The sequence below is a fragment of the Poecilia formosa genome, unplaced genomic scaffold (genome assembly GCF_000485575.1).
Source record: "Poecilia formosa unplaced genomic scaffold, Poecilia_formosa-5.1.2 Scaffold141, whole genome shotgun sequence".
In the NCBI taxonomy this organism is placed as follows: domain Eukaryota; kingdom Metazoa; phylum Chordata; class Actinopteri; order Cyprinodontiformes; family Poeciliidae; genus Poecilia; species Poecilia formosa.
The window spans coordinates 280,738-296,254 of record NW_006800080.1 but is presented as its reverse complement, the minus strand read 5'-3'; the positions used below and the strand labels follow the sequence as shown (position 1 = coordinate 296,254).

Genomic DNA, 15,517 nt, shown 5'->3' with positions numbered 1-15,517 from the left:
TTTGCGTTCTTTTGTTTCATTATTTCTAAACCCTGACAATGCTCTGACGCATCTATGCCTCTTACTAAGACATAAACACTGAAAACACACACAAGAACTACTGGAAATTTTTGAGCTGCATTTTTAATAAGGCTCTGAAGTAGGAGCGGTGCAAGAATCCTCAAAAATTCCCACAAGCGTGGTTGTCTGTTCATCTAATCACCAAAATTGTCATACCGTGGCTCATTAGCCCGATGGGAGATCTATGGCAAATGACCTCAGTGCTAACCTCCCGTTGCCTGCAAATCAATGTGCTCACAACAGGATGTAGGAGGGAGTAGGAGAGATGGGGGGAAGGGGGCAAAGGCAACAAGAACATCTGGCCCATCTGTTGGACAACAATTCAAGGGGTTAATAACAGAGGTGATGATTGCAAATAGCTCGTCCACTTGTAAGAATGGAGTATAAACAAAGACAAATTGGAAACAGGTAGCCCACAGTGTCCATATTAGGCGTCCTGGAGGGGCCTCACCTGATTACAACAATCACTGCATGCGTTCTCTCAGCGAGATAAGTGAGGCAGATGGAGTGGTTTTAAAGCACATGCCTGCGTATCCATCCCTCCATCCATCACTGCTGCTTGATCCTCTTCTGCCTCTTATCCATATTTGAAATTACAAAAGCCTCTCATTTGAGTGGCTTATCACCCATGTAATGACAAAGTTCAAATGTGAATCCAGCTACGCAGCTCAGAAAACCATTGAAATCCCCTCTTAAAGGTGCTAGTGGCTTCAACAACCACAGCCAGCTTCCAAAGCACCCAGTGGCTGGAAAACAGATTAAAATAGTGGGGTTGCCAGCTGCAAGCTGGTTCAACATTCGGTCTCGGATTCCAATGTGAGATCTGGTTTACAAAGAATATGTGCAATTACTTGTTTGAATCTATTTTAATCCATACTTTAAGGAACGGTATTTCACTGCAGGTATTGCTGTGAGTCTTTGGAATTTGAATCTACCAGCTTTGGACAAGACACTGAAATATTTGCCCGTCCTTTGCAGACTTGCTCAAGCTCAAGTTGGATTCTGTACCTCTGTAGATTTTAGAGTGGATTTAAGTCTAGACTTTGACTGGGCCATTCCAACAGATGAATTCTGTTGTAGCTTAGATTGTATTTTCCGGGTCAGCGTGGTTGGATCGTGAACCGCCACTGTGGTCTCAAGCTTCCCAAAGCCTTCAACAGATTTTCTTCCGCTGCTGCCTTGTATTATCTCTGTCCCTCACTGCATCTGCTCTGAGCTCTAGTTAGAGAAAAAATATCCACCAACACTATAATGGGTTTAAACCGGATATCCACTTCAACTGTGCCATTTGTCCTCCATTGTTTGTATGTATAGTAAGCCAAACGCTTCTATTTTGATCTCATCTGATCAGAGCTCCTTAATACCCTTTTTGTAAATGTGCTGTTGAACAACATTCCCAAACTGCATTTTTCAGTTCTTTGATTTCACCTCAGAAAAGACCAGCATGATACATATGTATGTACTCTGTGCTGAAGGAAAGCGCAAAAAAGGCAAATCATATGCAGTTCAGACTAGGTGACTTTTTTTACTTTTTTTTTACTTGAAAGAGACTGTTTTGATTTCTTCAACTTTGCCTCCTCTCATCACAGCGGTACTTACCATTTCCTGCACGCAGACTAGGCCCAGAAAAATTCCCTCACACCTGCCTGAAGAAAGAGATAGGGAACACGTTTTTGATCGAAATGGGTTTATATTTTCATGTAGTTTGCTTTCATTCCAAACACTGCAAATAAAAAGAGCCGCAACTCACTCACACACACACACACACACGCACACACACACACACACACGCACACGCAGACAAACGCACCCACATGTTTCTTATAGCCTGAATCTTTAAATGCATTCTTATACCAGCTTTCATGAGTGAAAATTATATAGGCAATCCCCCAATACCCCACCGACACAAATGCACGCGTGCACAGGCACGCACACGCACGCACACACTCCAGACACAAAAGCAGAGTCACAGGGAAGGGCCTCTCATCCAGGGCCTCTGTATAATTAACTGGAGCAGCTGAGTTTAGGGATTACTCCAGGAGGGGCGGTGAATTAAAGCTCAGCTAATGAGTTGAAGTTTCTTAATTTGTTCTCCCCCGTAATTCCAGAATGGATTAGCAGTAGCTTTAGTCGCCTCTTTCCGCCGATTAGCATGGCTCGCTCAGTTTTGGCATTTAGCAGCAGGGCGGATAGAAAAAGAAGATGGGAGCAGCAACAATGACTCTGCTGCTTATGAATCCATGTGTTTCTAGGTGGAATGTAGCAAACCAAAACAGTCGCCCTCTAAAGACATGGAATGTTAAAGTCAGGAGAACACGTGTAGTACATTTTTCTTAGGATTCCATTTCCTTTTTATATTGATGTTTTTGATGAACAAAAAAAGACAACATGTAGCTTAATATCCCCTTTAGATTTCCCACTCTGACTTAGCCTACTCCTCCTCCAACTCCTTGGCAACAACAGAAAAGAAGACTAAAGACTGTCAATTAGAGCTAAAAGACTGTAAGGGTGGTCGAGGGCAGTCAAGCCTTACAACCAGACCTGGCACCATTTTTGATGCCCAATAATAAAAAATGACAGTGCTTGTTTATCTTTCTCCTGCATCTTTTGGCCATAAACCTCAAGAGCCAAAGTAATACTGAAGAGTGGAAATAGCCGGAAAACCTTGCTTTCATACACATATCTCTGTTAGATCCTCACAAACTTCAGATGCTGGAGTGGCATTAGTCTCCTTTTTTTTTTTTTGATTGGCACTCTAAACCAGAAGAATTAATGCAGGAAAGTGTTATATCTTCTAATCGTCCCCTCAAAAATAAGGCAACCTAAGAAAAATGTATATGTAATTTCTATTTCAATGTCAACCTTTTGGTTGTCCTTGTTTTCTTTATAACTTTGTGATTTTCTGTTTTTATTATGTAAATCACTTTGAATAGCCTTGCTGCTGAAATGTTCTATGCAAATAAACTTGATTGAGTGAAACCTTAAATATCTAATCAAAGTGTTAAAATATCAGCTGAAAAGAAACTGCTTTGCTTTGTTCTGGGATCGGAAGAGATGAGACGAGATATGTTGACAAAGTAGGTAAAATATTTGACAACATAAAGTGGATGTAAAATCTGCACGCCACTTAAAAAAAAACAAAACAAAAAACAAATACTAAAACCTTTTGGGGATAAAAACCAAAATAACGTGGTTGCATAAGTGTGGACATGCTTAAACCTCTACTTCATTGAAGTGTGTATTTTTTATTTTATTGCAGTACTCTGTATTTTTGGATCAGAGTCTACTAGACTATTTGCCCACTCTGCTTTCCAAGAACTCTCCAAATCTGTCAGATTGCGCAGGCATCTCCTGTGTACTAACCTTTTTCATATCTCCACACATATTTTCATCCAGACTTAGTTCTGGTCTCTAACTTGGCCATGCCACTACATGGAAAGTTTTTCTTCGTCTTTTGCTTTTTTATCAGCTAAAGGTCTTGCATCGAGATTGACCAGCGTTTTGGAACTGTCTACATTCTTTCCTCCCTTCCTGTAGTGCGGTGGTAGGCAAGACTGGTGTTGAGAAAATACTTCCAAAGTTTTAGTTTTGTCCATGTCTCAACTACATTTTTTACTTGTTTCAGCATTTTTATTTTTTTTTTACTTCTCAAAAAAGTTGAAACCAGTCAGAACAACAGCTACAACTTATTTTTGCTCTGGACATTTTTGTGACAAGTTTTTAACTTAGGAAATTAAGTTGTTTCTGCAAATGTTGACAGAAAATCAAAATGTTCTAGCTTTTCAAATACTGCGGTGGTCTTGATTTTGGACTCCCATTGTTTTGCTCTCAGTCCTCAACTAGATGTGAAGTGAGGTGGTCTTCATTAAAAAGATTTCTTCCTGGGGACCTTTCCGAACAGTTCTCATCTCAGCTTTTCATCTCTTTTGAAAAGCATGTCCAGCTTTTGGCAAACTCACTGTTGCATCATGTTTTCTTCACTTGAAAATGATTATGGTGAATTGTTTGTATTGTTATTTTCTTTTTACATTTCTCTTGACAGACCCTTTTTGACAGCGAGATCCCCATAATGTTTTTGCGACATAATGTTTCCCTCCAACAAATGTTTTTTTTTTCTATTGAGTTTAGAAGGTTCTCAGGTCACAGTTCCACACAGTGACATGTGTGCTCGCTAATTTCACTTGTAGTGCCTTGTAAAAAAAAAAGTGACAGCTGAAATGTTGACATTTTACTGATTCTAATTACTGTTATTTTGTGAAATTATAAAGCGCTAACTTATTCAGAATGAACCAAAAAAAAAATTAAACATGCAAAGAGTGACACTACAATCAAAACATTCGCTTTCTTACATAATTACATTTCTTAAGCTTTTCAGTAAATTGTTAAAGAAAAAAAAAGTGACTCAGTGATAAAGGGGGGAAAAGCTTTTCTCAAGGCTCCTGGCAGTATTTGGGCTCTTACACTGTCAAAACATCCAATAAAGCAGGTGAAAAGGTCCTGTAGCCAATTAGAGAGCAGCAAAAGACTGTGGCTCAGGAGAGGCTCTATTGTGAAAGCGCATCACTGCAACATCCTCCTGATTATTTTTAGATCCTGCCTCAGAGCAGGGGGCTTGTGAAAGGTGTGTGAATATGCCCCTGCCTGGGAAATGTCACACCCGCACAGCAATATCAAGTGCTGAATTCGGTCCTAGCTTAAGGAAGAAAGTCAGAACCTCTCTGAGTCTGTGAGCTGAACATGTGCACTCTCATTAGGATCTCTTGTATCGGTTGCGGCGGCGGGGTGGGGGGAGGGTGTGTTTAGCGTAGCGGGAGGGGGGGAGAATCTAAAGCATACGGCTGTCAAATTAGTGGGTAGATGTACCGCTGTAAGCAGAAACGGGCTGCCTGACCGATCAGAGTGACGTATGCATCTCATTGGTGGACAGCTCTCATCAGGAAACTCAATTACCATGGCGACAGTCAAGAGACTCAGGATGGGAGCAGTGAGCAAGCTTTTGGCATACTGTGTCATACTGTGTAGGCCCTCATCTTCCTTATGAGGCCACTGAGGAGGCTGCTGCTTTGTTTATAAATGGCTGACTTTCTCTTATCGTGAACGGGTCTGTTGGCTCAGTGAATGGCTGTGAAACATATGATAGGCTAAATGATGAGAGTGGTGTTTGTGGAGCCTTTGTGCATGAGTGCTTAATTAACGAGCTCTTTGTTAATTGGGAGTTTCGTCAAATAAAGATTGCCGAATGAAAATGAGACTTAAAAGTTCACCAAGTCCTCCTTGTGACCTACTGTGTATGGGTTTCACACATCTGTGTGTATGCAAGTGAGAGGGAAACACAAACCTCTCGACTTCATATTAAACGGACTCACTCCTTTGCCAGAGGGTTCGAACACTGCTGACCTCTGCTGTGACCACAACCATGTTGACAGCCGCTGCACTTCACACATGCTCCCTCAGGCCTGATGTGTCCACTATCCTTCAGAGACGAGACCGGGCTAAGACCAGACTTACAGAGAGTGTAGCCCAGGCACGAAAACAACACCACTGAGTGGTGTGTGTTACCCATTTTAGCAAAGACCCCAACTGGCAGCTGTCAGCCTCTCACAGAGCTCGTATCGTCTCTGCTGGTTAACTCAGCTCTGTGACTGAAGAAAGGAGAATCTTTCTGTATGAAATAAAGATGTAAAAAGCTCTATGTCAAAGATACTTCTACTGGCACCAGCTATGCCTTCACCCTTGAAGTAGGTGAAGTAGAGAAACATGTTAAGTTCAGCGTCAGTGGTATTTTAAAAGTTTAACAGTCTGTCTGCGTCTTGCCAAAAACATACAGCTTAAATGCCTTCAAGTTTTGTCACGTTACACCGACAAATCTCAATATTGGGATTTTAATTGCATAGTTCTGAGGTAGGAAAATTGTTATTCACGTGGGGGAACCCAGATGCCCGTGGGCTGAGAAAGGGGTAGGAATACCTTTGCGTAGGAGACTCTGTGGGTCAAGACAGAATTATCTCACACTGCAGCTGTCTTCACTGAAACACAGTAGCTAACACAGCAAGGTCATTTGACCGATACCACACACTGCTGATAATTAAACATCTCATGTGGACGCACACACTTAGCCACACAGAGAGCATAATTCTCTCTGTGCATTTCTCAGAGATTTTCTGGAAAATCTTAAAGTAATGCATCAGTTGGGCGTCTGTTTGGAACAGGAGCCAGTTATCTTATGAACTGACCAACTATTGTGATCTTTCATGTTTGTTGATACTTAAATATGGCTTGCAGCAATGTCCTGTTAACATATTATTTGTTTTTATTTCCCAATATCAAATTAAAAGGTTCTGAAAACAAAGGCATGCCACACTTTTCAGATCTGTATTTAACATTTAAAAGCCACGTGTCTTTTTTGCTGTTCTTCGTAGTCATGCGCTACTTTGCAATGTTCTGTTACATCTAAAATCTAAATAAAATCCATATGTTTGTAACACCAAAACTTGAAAAGATGAACAATATCAAGAGGTGTGAATATTTTTTTAGACACTGTAACATCCTCTGTGTTTGACTGGAATTTGTGAATTTTATTATGAAGGAGATGAATATGTCTCCTCTTCTACACACTTTGCATAATACATTCTTCTTATATATTGGAACTGACAGTTAATTTTTATGTATCAAAGCTCCATGTTCCCAGGGTTCATTTGAAAGGTTTTTTCCCTCTTTAGTTGTTACATTGCACTAAGTTAAACTTTGTTATAAGTGGTTTCTCAGGTAATTACAGACTTTCAGTACGGAAGGACTGACCACAGATGGGTCGCTAATAGGAACAAAAGGCTATGTTCATTATGTGTCCGAGTCAGCTCTTTTGTGGAGCGGTGGGATAATGCATGACACATCTGAGCGCAGGACTCTGATAGAAGAACAGTAGAGGGAAGGTTCTCCCCCAACTTCCATTATACAGTTTCATTATGTATCAAACTAGCTGAATATTTGAAGAGGGATCTGTCGTGGGTTCAGATTTTTATCGACAATAGACTTCCTTGTAGTTCGCTGATTGGTTTCCGCAGAGGCCGAGCAGCAGATGAGAACCGAACATGAAAGGCTGTGTTAGGATACCTGTCAAAATCTGTCAGTTCCCTCGAATCTGGCACGCAATCCCCTCCTTATGATAAATTAATGATTTATCAGGATTTTGTGAAAAGGGCTCAGTGAGTGATGGGAGAATAATGAGATGATCTTTGATCATTTTTATGTTAGCTCATGTCAGTAATTTGTGGAAAGTCATTTGAATTCAGTTACTGAAATTCACCAGGAGCTGCGGAAGCCTTAAACCAAAGAGTTCCTTGAAATTTTCCTTACCAGAAAAAAAAATAAAAATAAAATAAAATCCACACGTATTATGCCTGTTCTTGAGCTGGTTTTACGTTTTAGCAGGCAGTCACTCAGGCTGGCTCAGATATCTGATCCTAACTGTGGACAAACCGTTATTATGTCTATGATTGGACTCCCTCTGTGGGAATACGCAGCATTCTCCTCTCTGACTGTGTGAGCTTAATGCTGTGTGGCAGGTCCGGCACTCCGCTGCCTAAACACATCTGTCATGTTTTGTCATAGTGATGCAGCAACCAGTTAGCTCTCACCTCTGCATCATGACATGCTGCATCACAATCCCGATACAATTGTGTACATGAGCTCAGGAAGTAGCTCAGAAAATGTGAGGAGGGTTGATGTTGCTCTGTGATGTAACCCAACACCAAACACCTCTAAGGCAATGCTTACATTACACAGACAGTGTGTAAACATGATAATAAAAAAAAAAGCCTGCAGGCACTAAAGCCTACAATAAGGAGCCATCGCTCTGAGTCCAAAAACATCTACCACCTTAAAGGCCAAACCCGTGGTGCCCTGCTGGCTCAGGTGTCTGATTTCTACAACTTGGCTGTACTGATTCCGAGCAGGAAGTTGGCTGTGTTTCCCATGTGTCCAATTCCGCTACACAATGTTCTTTAATGAAGACACAATTCCAAAGACTTTAATCTCCCTTTCACTCTTTCACACTTGCGCTTAAAAAAGACAAACTAACCTCAAACTCTACATGAAATATGTAACTGGCAGAAGAAAGAAAAAGAAAATGCAGGTGCTCCTCAACCACCTGCAACACTCAGTGCATAGCTATTCTCTTTGATTCTGATCTTCGTCAAGTTGCTCAGCTAGAATTGATCGCCAACAGGAATTGATTAGTTCTAACCCAGAAAAAGTGAAGCAAATCAGCAAGATGTCTGCTGGCGCCGTGCGGCATGGTGTGCTCATCCTTGCCTCTTTAATATTCAAAGTCCGAGACTGACACAGGCATTAAACGATAAACAAGTGCCGAGGGTGAAGTTTAAAGTTTAATCTGCTAGTTGTTTTCCTAAGATGATAAATTCTCTTTTGGTTTTCCTGCTGCCTTATGTGACCAGTATTACATAAGACAGAGAACAATATTTGACGTGAAAATTCACAGTCAATAACTCAAGTAAAATAAGTAGACAGAAAAAAACTTAACCTTTGATGGTGATCAGAAGCTAACCAGTAGAAACCTAGAGTTTTTTTTTTTTTTTTTTTTTTCAATTTCACAAAAAAATCATTAAGTTTGTGAACACAAATGTTAAGGTATTTTGTAGAAACTTTATGTGATACACCTGCATAGAGAAGTCTTCTCACAGATAAAACCTTTCCATTGTAGCTAGGCTGTATGTGTAGAGACATCACTGGAGGGTAAACCTTTGTCCCAAACTTAAATACTTAGCAGCCTCTCATCATTTTACTTTCTTGACTACCATGTATTTATCTCTTCAACTGAAACTACCGACCTGTAGGAAAAGCATCCCTCCAGAATAATTCTACCATGGCCATTATTTACCCTGGACATTTTATGTTCAGGAGGATGGGCAACATGTGTAAGTATTGTATGTTCTGAGTGAGTATGCATGTTGCCCGTAAAGTTTAAGTTTTCACTTATCATGTAGGAGACATGAAAACAGGACATATTAATTCTACATATCCACTCATCTGACAAGCAACGAATGGACTCGTGAAAGATAAGTCTAATAGATGTGCTGTCAACAGAATATACCAGAGCTGGAGATCTCTGCAGCTCCTCCAGAGTTGGGATTGACCTCTTGACTGCTCCCCTTATTAATGATCCGTTTGCCCAGCCTCTCTGTTTACCTGGGTGGCATAGACAAAAAGTGAAATAGCTTAAGAAGTGCGAATGCAATTAGTCTTAGGCTTTTTCAAAGATTTAACTGTGGCTGTAATTTACTTGTGATCTGAGTTTAAAGTAATACATTTTATGGAAAGGCAGCAGTGGTTTCAGTGGCTCTAATCAAACAGCAGGACTTTGCCTGAAGCCAAAGCAAACCTGCTGGCAAGGGTTATTTTGATCCCTGCAGGATCCATGAGGTCATTTGCTTGATGCGCAATAGCTTTCGGCCTCCACTTAATGCCAAAATCAAGACCAACATCTCTGAAAACAAAATTGCATGCGAGTTGACTTAATTTTCCTCTGTCAGTGCAGACAGGTACTGCTCAGAAGACAAGCAGCTAAGTTGAAACACTTGTTCCCAGTGGCCAGGATGAGTGATGGGGATGAAGGAATGAAAGCCACTGTCACTCAAGATTCTCTTGCCTGTCATCTGATCTGTGGCGCCTGTCATCACATGAAGCAGACAATGGGGCACAGGTGGAGCTAAAAGTGGGAGCAGCTATGCAGAGAGTTAACTGTGACTGACAGGATGAACAGGACAATTACACTACCTGCCAAGTGGCTTGAGTTCACTACAGCGAGGATCGCTGAGAAAGAAATATCCAACTTATTGTGCCTTTAATTTGCCTGATTGTAATTTTTTCTTATAACTATCTGACAACCAAACCCGATTTCTAAATGTAAAATTAATTTTATATGCCTGCTTTACGGCTGCACATTGAACAAAAATAATCAAAATGGTAGTGTTGGGTGAAACGGCAAGTGTTAAGTGTGGGTTCTCTAAACAGCATGGAGCAAACGTGGCCCTTCTCCAGAAACACAAGATGGTATAGGCAGATGGCCAATTAAATCCCATAATGACTAATTGTAAATCAAGAGGGAGGTGTTAAATTTGGTCTACCTACAAATAAATGGGTATATAGCGACTCTACAACATTTCTTTTTTTTTTCTTCCAGGGGAGCATAGAACAAAAAAGGCTGCATATTGGCAGTGTCATGTAATGCTCATGAGAAATACAAGGCGTTTCAGAAATTTTCTAAATTTGAGCAGCAAATGGGGAATCTGATTACAGCTGACAGGTAGAGCATTACGCACTTTGCCGGGTTCACAGCGGTTCATTTCACTCCGAGAGAAGAGGTCGCACTAAGGTTTCAGAACTGCAAAAAATCTCACGAGTTCTTCAAAGCAGTCCTCTGAAAGTGTTGATCTCTGCACTGACTCAACACAAATAGCTTTGATAGGTGGTGAATGTTGTTTATTTTTACAAAGAACCTCATGATATCTGAAACAGTTAGCACAGACTTGCTGTGAAGCCTTAGTGCAACCCAAAACATGTCTGCTTATGCAAGTAAAAAATATTTTTTTTGGTATTTTATGAAATATAATACATATAAAATATTACTTGTAAACACAGAGGAGAGCTACCGTGTGTCTGATTACTTGCTACGCATCCTGTTCGGTCTCAACACTCGTAGGGGCAAAGTAAGAGGAGCTATTTGTAACATTGGGTTGAAGATTGGTTTGCTATAGACGGATAAACAGTTTAGGGACGTTCTGGGACTTCCTTTGTCAGTTCCTCCCAGTTAAGCTCAGTGTGGAGGAGATGCGCAGGATGGACAGAGTGCTGAAAACCACCAATGCAAAAAGTTTTCTTATGAAGACGAAGACCAGACAGTCCTCTACGAAGTTCAAAACAAAAGGGCTCACGCCATTCCTGACATGGACGGTTGTCCTGGGCTGTGAGCTATCTTTGCCATGACAAAATGTTTTTCATCTTTTCATTATCTTTATCAATATTGCTCAGAGGATACGGCTAATATGTTTGTCACTGCCGTAACTATGTTGTTCCATTTTGAGGATGTTCATATCTGAACAAGACACATAATAATGCAAAAGCAATTTGGGGGGGAAAAAAAAAAAATCTTTGTTTCAGTTAACCGATTGAAATAACCACATTGAAGAGGCTTTCCGTTTACTTAAACCATTTGAAGTGTGTTTAAGTAGCTAACAGTGATATCAAGTTTTTTATCAGCTGAAGTGATGAGAACTGTTAAGGGGTCTTTTGTTGTCATAACTGTCAATTTAAATTTGACCTTCCACTCGTTAGTTTTTATACAACAAACCTCTCCAATTCTTATATAATAAGTTGAAAGTGGAATGCAGCTTGTTTTCAGTGCTTTTGCTTTTGGAGGCAGCACAAATAGATGTATTTGAAGGTGTACTGGATGCTTTTTTGTAGCAAATAACGTATCAGCTGCAAAGGTTACAATTATGGTTAGTAAACCACGTCTGCCTTGCTATCCCTTCATCTCTGTGCTTATCTCGCTCCCCTCAGCAATTGCCATGTCCCTGGTCCCTTTGGCTCTCCATCCAGACAGAGTCACTTCTGCTAATTAGAACAAACCTTTTAATCATTAGACCTGGGAGTTATTTATTTATTTATTTATTTTTTTGGAAGGACCAAGTCTGAAACAGACTCACTTCAAACCATCATTAATTATTGCCTCGCCTTTCTCACCCCTGTTACCTCTGCGTGTCAGGACTGCAGTCTATAACTAGAAGCAGCTACTGTATATGATCAAAGCTAACTCCTGAAATGACCCAAAAGTGAGTGATAAGTATCCATCTGGCTGCAAATAAACCAGCACTTGGTAAACGGCGGCATTCTCTTATGTTGCCACTGTCACCCTTTGTTCATTATTGACACTCTAGAAGCCCCACTGCAACATCTGTGAACCTTCATCTTATTAGGGAGTCTTAAAGTGCTTCTTCAGCTACAGTCACAGACAAGAAGCTGTAGCAAAGTTAGAGCGCATATTTGTGCATAGATGTGTAACTGGATAGGGAGAAAAAAATAGAAAACTAATCAGCAAACTTTTTAACACCCACAGGTAAGAGAAAAACAAAGAAAAAAAGATGTTGACTGCCTGCACTCATAGCCGAAGGTTGTCCCTATAAAAGCTTGCCCTTTCCTGAGCAGCCTGCCCCTCGCTCTTATGAGCACGCTCATATGCTTTTAACGATGCTTTCCTCCATCTCTGTGAGCTCAGCCTTCGCCCTGGGAAGACACTTTTCCATTACCCCTCCCTCCCTCAAAGAAAAGCACAAACACTTGTGATGAAGCATGAGCCCACATGCAGCGACCTGCTGGGGAATCCTTGTTTAGCCAGGCCTTAGGTGCTGGATGGGGTCATTCAGGTAGAGTTTGGAGTGTTTAGTTCGTAAAGTGTAATTGTGCCAGGGGGATAAGATGATGGCAAACTGAGTTAGAACCCAACTGTTTGGCTGTTTGGATGGCCTTGGGGTCAAGATGCTCAATAGGAGATGCAGAACGAGACAGAAGAGGGACAGAAAGATTGATGAAGACAGACCAAACCCAACAGGCTCTTGCAAAAGAATTCACCTGAGCTTTTCACATTTTGTCATGGTACAGCCACACACTTTCATGTGCTTTATTGGTATTTTACTTTGTAGTGCACAATGCCGAAGTTGCATGAGAAATGGTTTTCAACTTTCTTTGGAAAAAAAGTCCAGTAAAGGGTACAGATGCTTTGTTCATTCGAACTTTGGGGTGAAGCTACTAGCTTTGCAATTTTAGTGTCAGTTTTCATGAATATCATCTGCAAAGTTTTAAGTCTTGCCAATGTTTCTTTGTTTGGGTAAGGACTGATCTTTGACTGGGCCATTGTAACACATGACTGTGCTTTGGTCTAAACTATTTTATTCTAGCTCTGGCTGTGTGCTTAGATCCAACTGTCTGTGAGAAGATGAGGCTTCACCTCAGTCTGATGTCCTGTAGACTTTTTTTTTTTTTTTTTTTTTTCTGTGGGGGGTTGTGTGTTCAGGGTGACACACTGTGCTACATATGAGGTCTTTGTATGTAGGCAAAAAAGTTTCATTGTTTTCTGTTTAGAGTACAATCTGTGAATATCTGCAGCTCTTCCAGAGTTACTATCAGCCTCCTTGAAATATTGCTTTTCTTCTCCAGTTGGAAATTGTTGCTCGCAGTCGCTGCTTACTCCTTCTGTTTGTTTTTGGATGAGATATTGAACATTGCTTACTGAGATTATCAAACCTGAGGATATTGTTTCATAACTTAAACCTACTTTAAATTTCTCCACAACTTTATCCCTAGCATGTCTAGTGTGTTCCTTTGCATTTGTGATACACCCAGTTCGCTAATGTTTTCTGTGAGGCATTTGATACCCTGAAATACTATTTTAGATCTTTGTGTTGTAGTGCTACTATCATGGGACGTGAGTGGTTTAAGGATAAAAAAGAGAACCAGATGCGGTATCTTCTGCTAAAAAAATTCAAGCAACAGAAAGATGTTCGAAACTGTAACCGTTAAAAAGAAATCAACAAGAACAGAATAGGCACTTTATTATCCCCATAGGGATTTTTTTTTTCTTCCTTTGTGAGCACACATAAAATTCTTCATTTATAATCTTATAAGAAGGTAATCTCCATACAAACACAGTTTAAACGCTTTCAGGTCTGTGAAGTTTCGTCATATTACAAACAGATTAAATAGTTTCTTTCTACTTATTTACTTAAGAGATGACAGATTTTTTTTTTTTTTCCACAATAATGAAGATTTAGCAGGATTCGTTCCAACCAGGACAGCATCCAGAAGCGCAAGCAGACTCCTTACATCTGATTACCCATGTAAACTGTAAAATGCTTCAAAAGCCTCTAGCAAGCAAGCAAGTAACACTAACTATCTGCACAAAATCATAAATATCAACAGGAAACCACTTTACTGATTCGTACACACTTAATGGTATCCTAATAAACAAACTAAGTCGTAGCATCGTTCCACTTTAGGTATGTTCTACTTGAGACAAGAACAAGACACATTTACAGAATATGTTTGTTTTAAAATGCCTGGACTACAGTCTGGATGTAGTTTAATGTTTATGAAAACAATCCTGTTTCTAGTTGTCTAAATGAGGGGGGGGAAGGAAGAAATCATTTATTGGCAGTGCATTCCTATATGGGTTGATTTGAATGAGAAACTCAGCATGCTGAAATCTGCTAATTCAAAGTCGCCTTTTATAAATTTTCTAGAAGCCCATCTTTGAACATCTTTTGCACAACAAGGACGTTTGCAATGGGAGCCACTTGAACCATCTAAGGGCTTTAGAGGAAATTCAAACGACTACTAAATGAACAGGGTTTTTTCTTGAAAGAGTCTTCTCTACTAGCTTCAGCTTGTGTATTCACATAAAGGTCTTGAGAGACAACTTGTACTGCCGCTGCCATCTGCCCTCCTCATTAACCTCTAAGTTACCAGTGTTTTTTTTTTTTCTCTCTCTCTCTTCAGAGTTCCTCACTGCTGTTTGGTTAATGCAGACTTAAAAATGTTATACTCTCAGTTCTATCCGCAACAAAAAAAAAAATCTGAAAATCCCTTTATGGCCACAGGCAAAGAAGATTGTCCTGCTGACCCACTCTGCATGGCCAACTGAGTGTCCTACATTTCCTGCCCACTCTGCAGCATATGGAGGCAATGTGTGGCCAATGGTGCAAATGGTGGTTTAAATCCATCTGAGTCCAACTGTCACAGGGGGGCTCTTGGGGCACGAGTCTTCTGAAACTAAACTCCACAACCAGAGCGTGGGTGCTTTGCAACGAACTATTCAAATATATGCATTTTTTTTTTTTTTTTTTTTTTTCCCACCCTCCGGCAGAGCAATAAGTAGTTCAAATCATCCAATTTACAAAACCATTTGTGTAGAGATTTAAAAAAAATAAATAAAATAATATTAAAAAAAAAGAGAAAATGAGAACACTGAGTTCCACAAATGCAGATGCTGATATATATACTTCTCTGTCTCATAAGAGAACAAAATGGGGTTTTAAAACTATTACCATGTATGTATTTTGGCACAACATTCCCTATTTTTATTTCCCCACCCATGCAAATAAATGAACAGCAATCATTTCCTCTAATGCTTCTTCTCTTTCCGCCACAGGGCAAACATTAGTGTCACACTCTCATCAATAGAGGCATGCCATAAAAGACACATCAATAACGGGAGATGTCTCAATACATTATTATTCTTTAAAGCTAGGGCGTGCATGATTTAATATTCTGCACTTTCTCCCCCCTGCCTGTCATTACTTATCTGTGATGTTTCATTAGCATACAAAGGTCTGTTTTAGTTGTGCAGGGGGTAGGAGGGTGGATGGAGGTAGGCAGGGGGATGGGG

The 15,517-nt window shown here is 40.3% G+C and overlaps 1 protein-coding gene across 16 annotated transcripts in view; it reads left to right on the top strand.

Annotated features, from left to right (window-relative positions):
• kirrel3b (kirre like nephrin family adhesion molecule 3b) overlaps positions 1-15,517 on the top strand; it is a 340,233-nt gene that overhangs the window by 221,903 nt on the left and 102,813 nt on the right. The gene's annotated exons all lie outside the window — the stretch shown is intronic.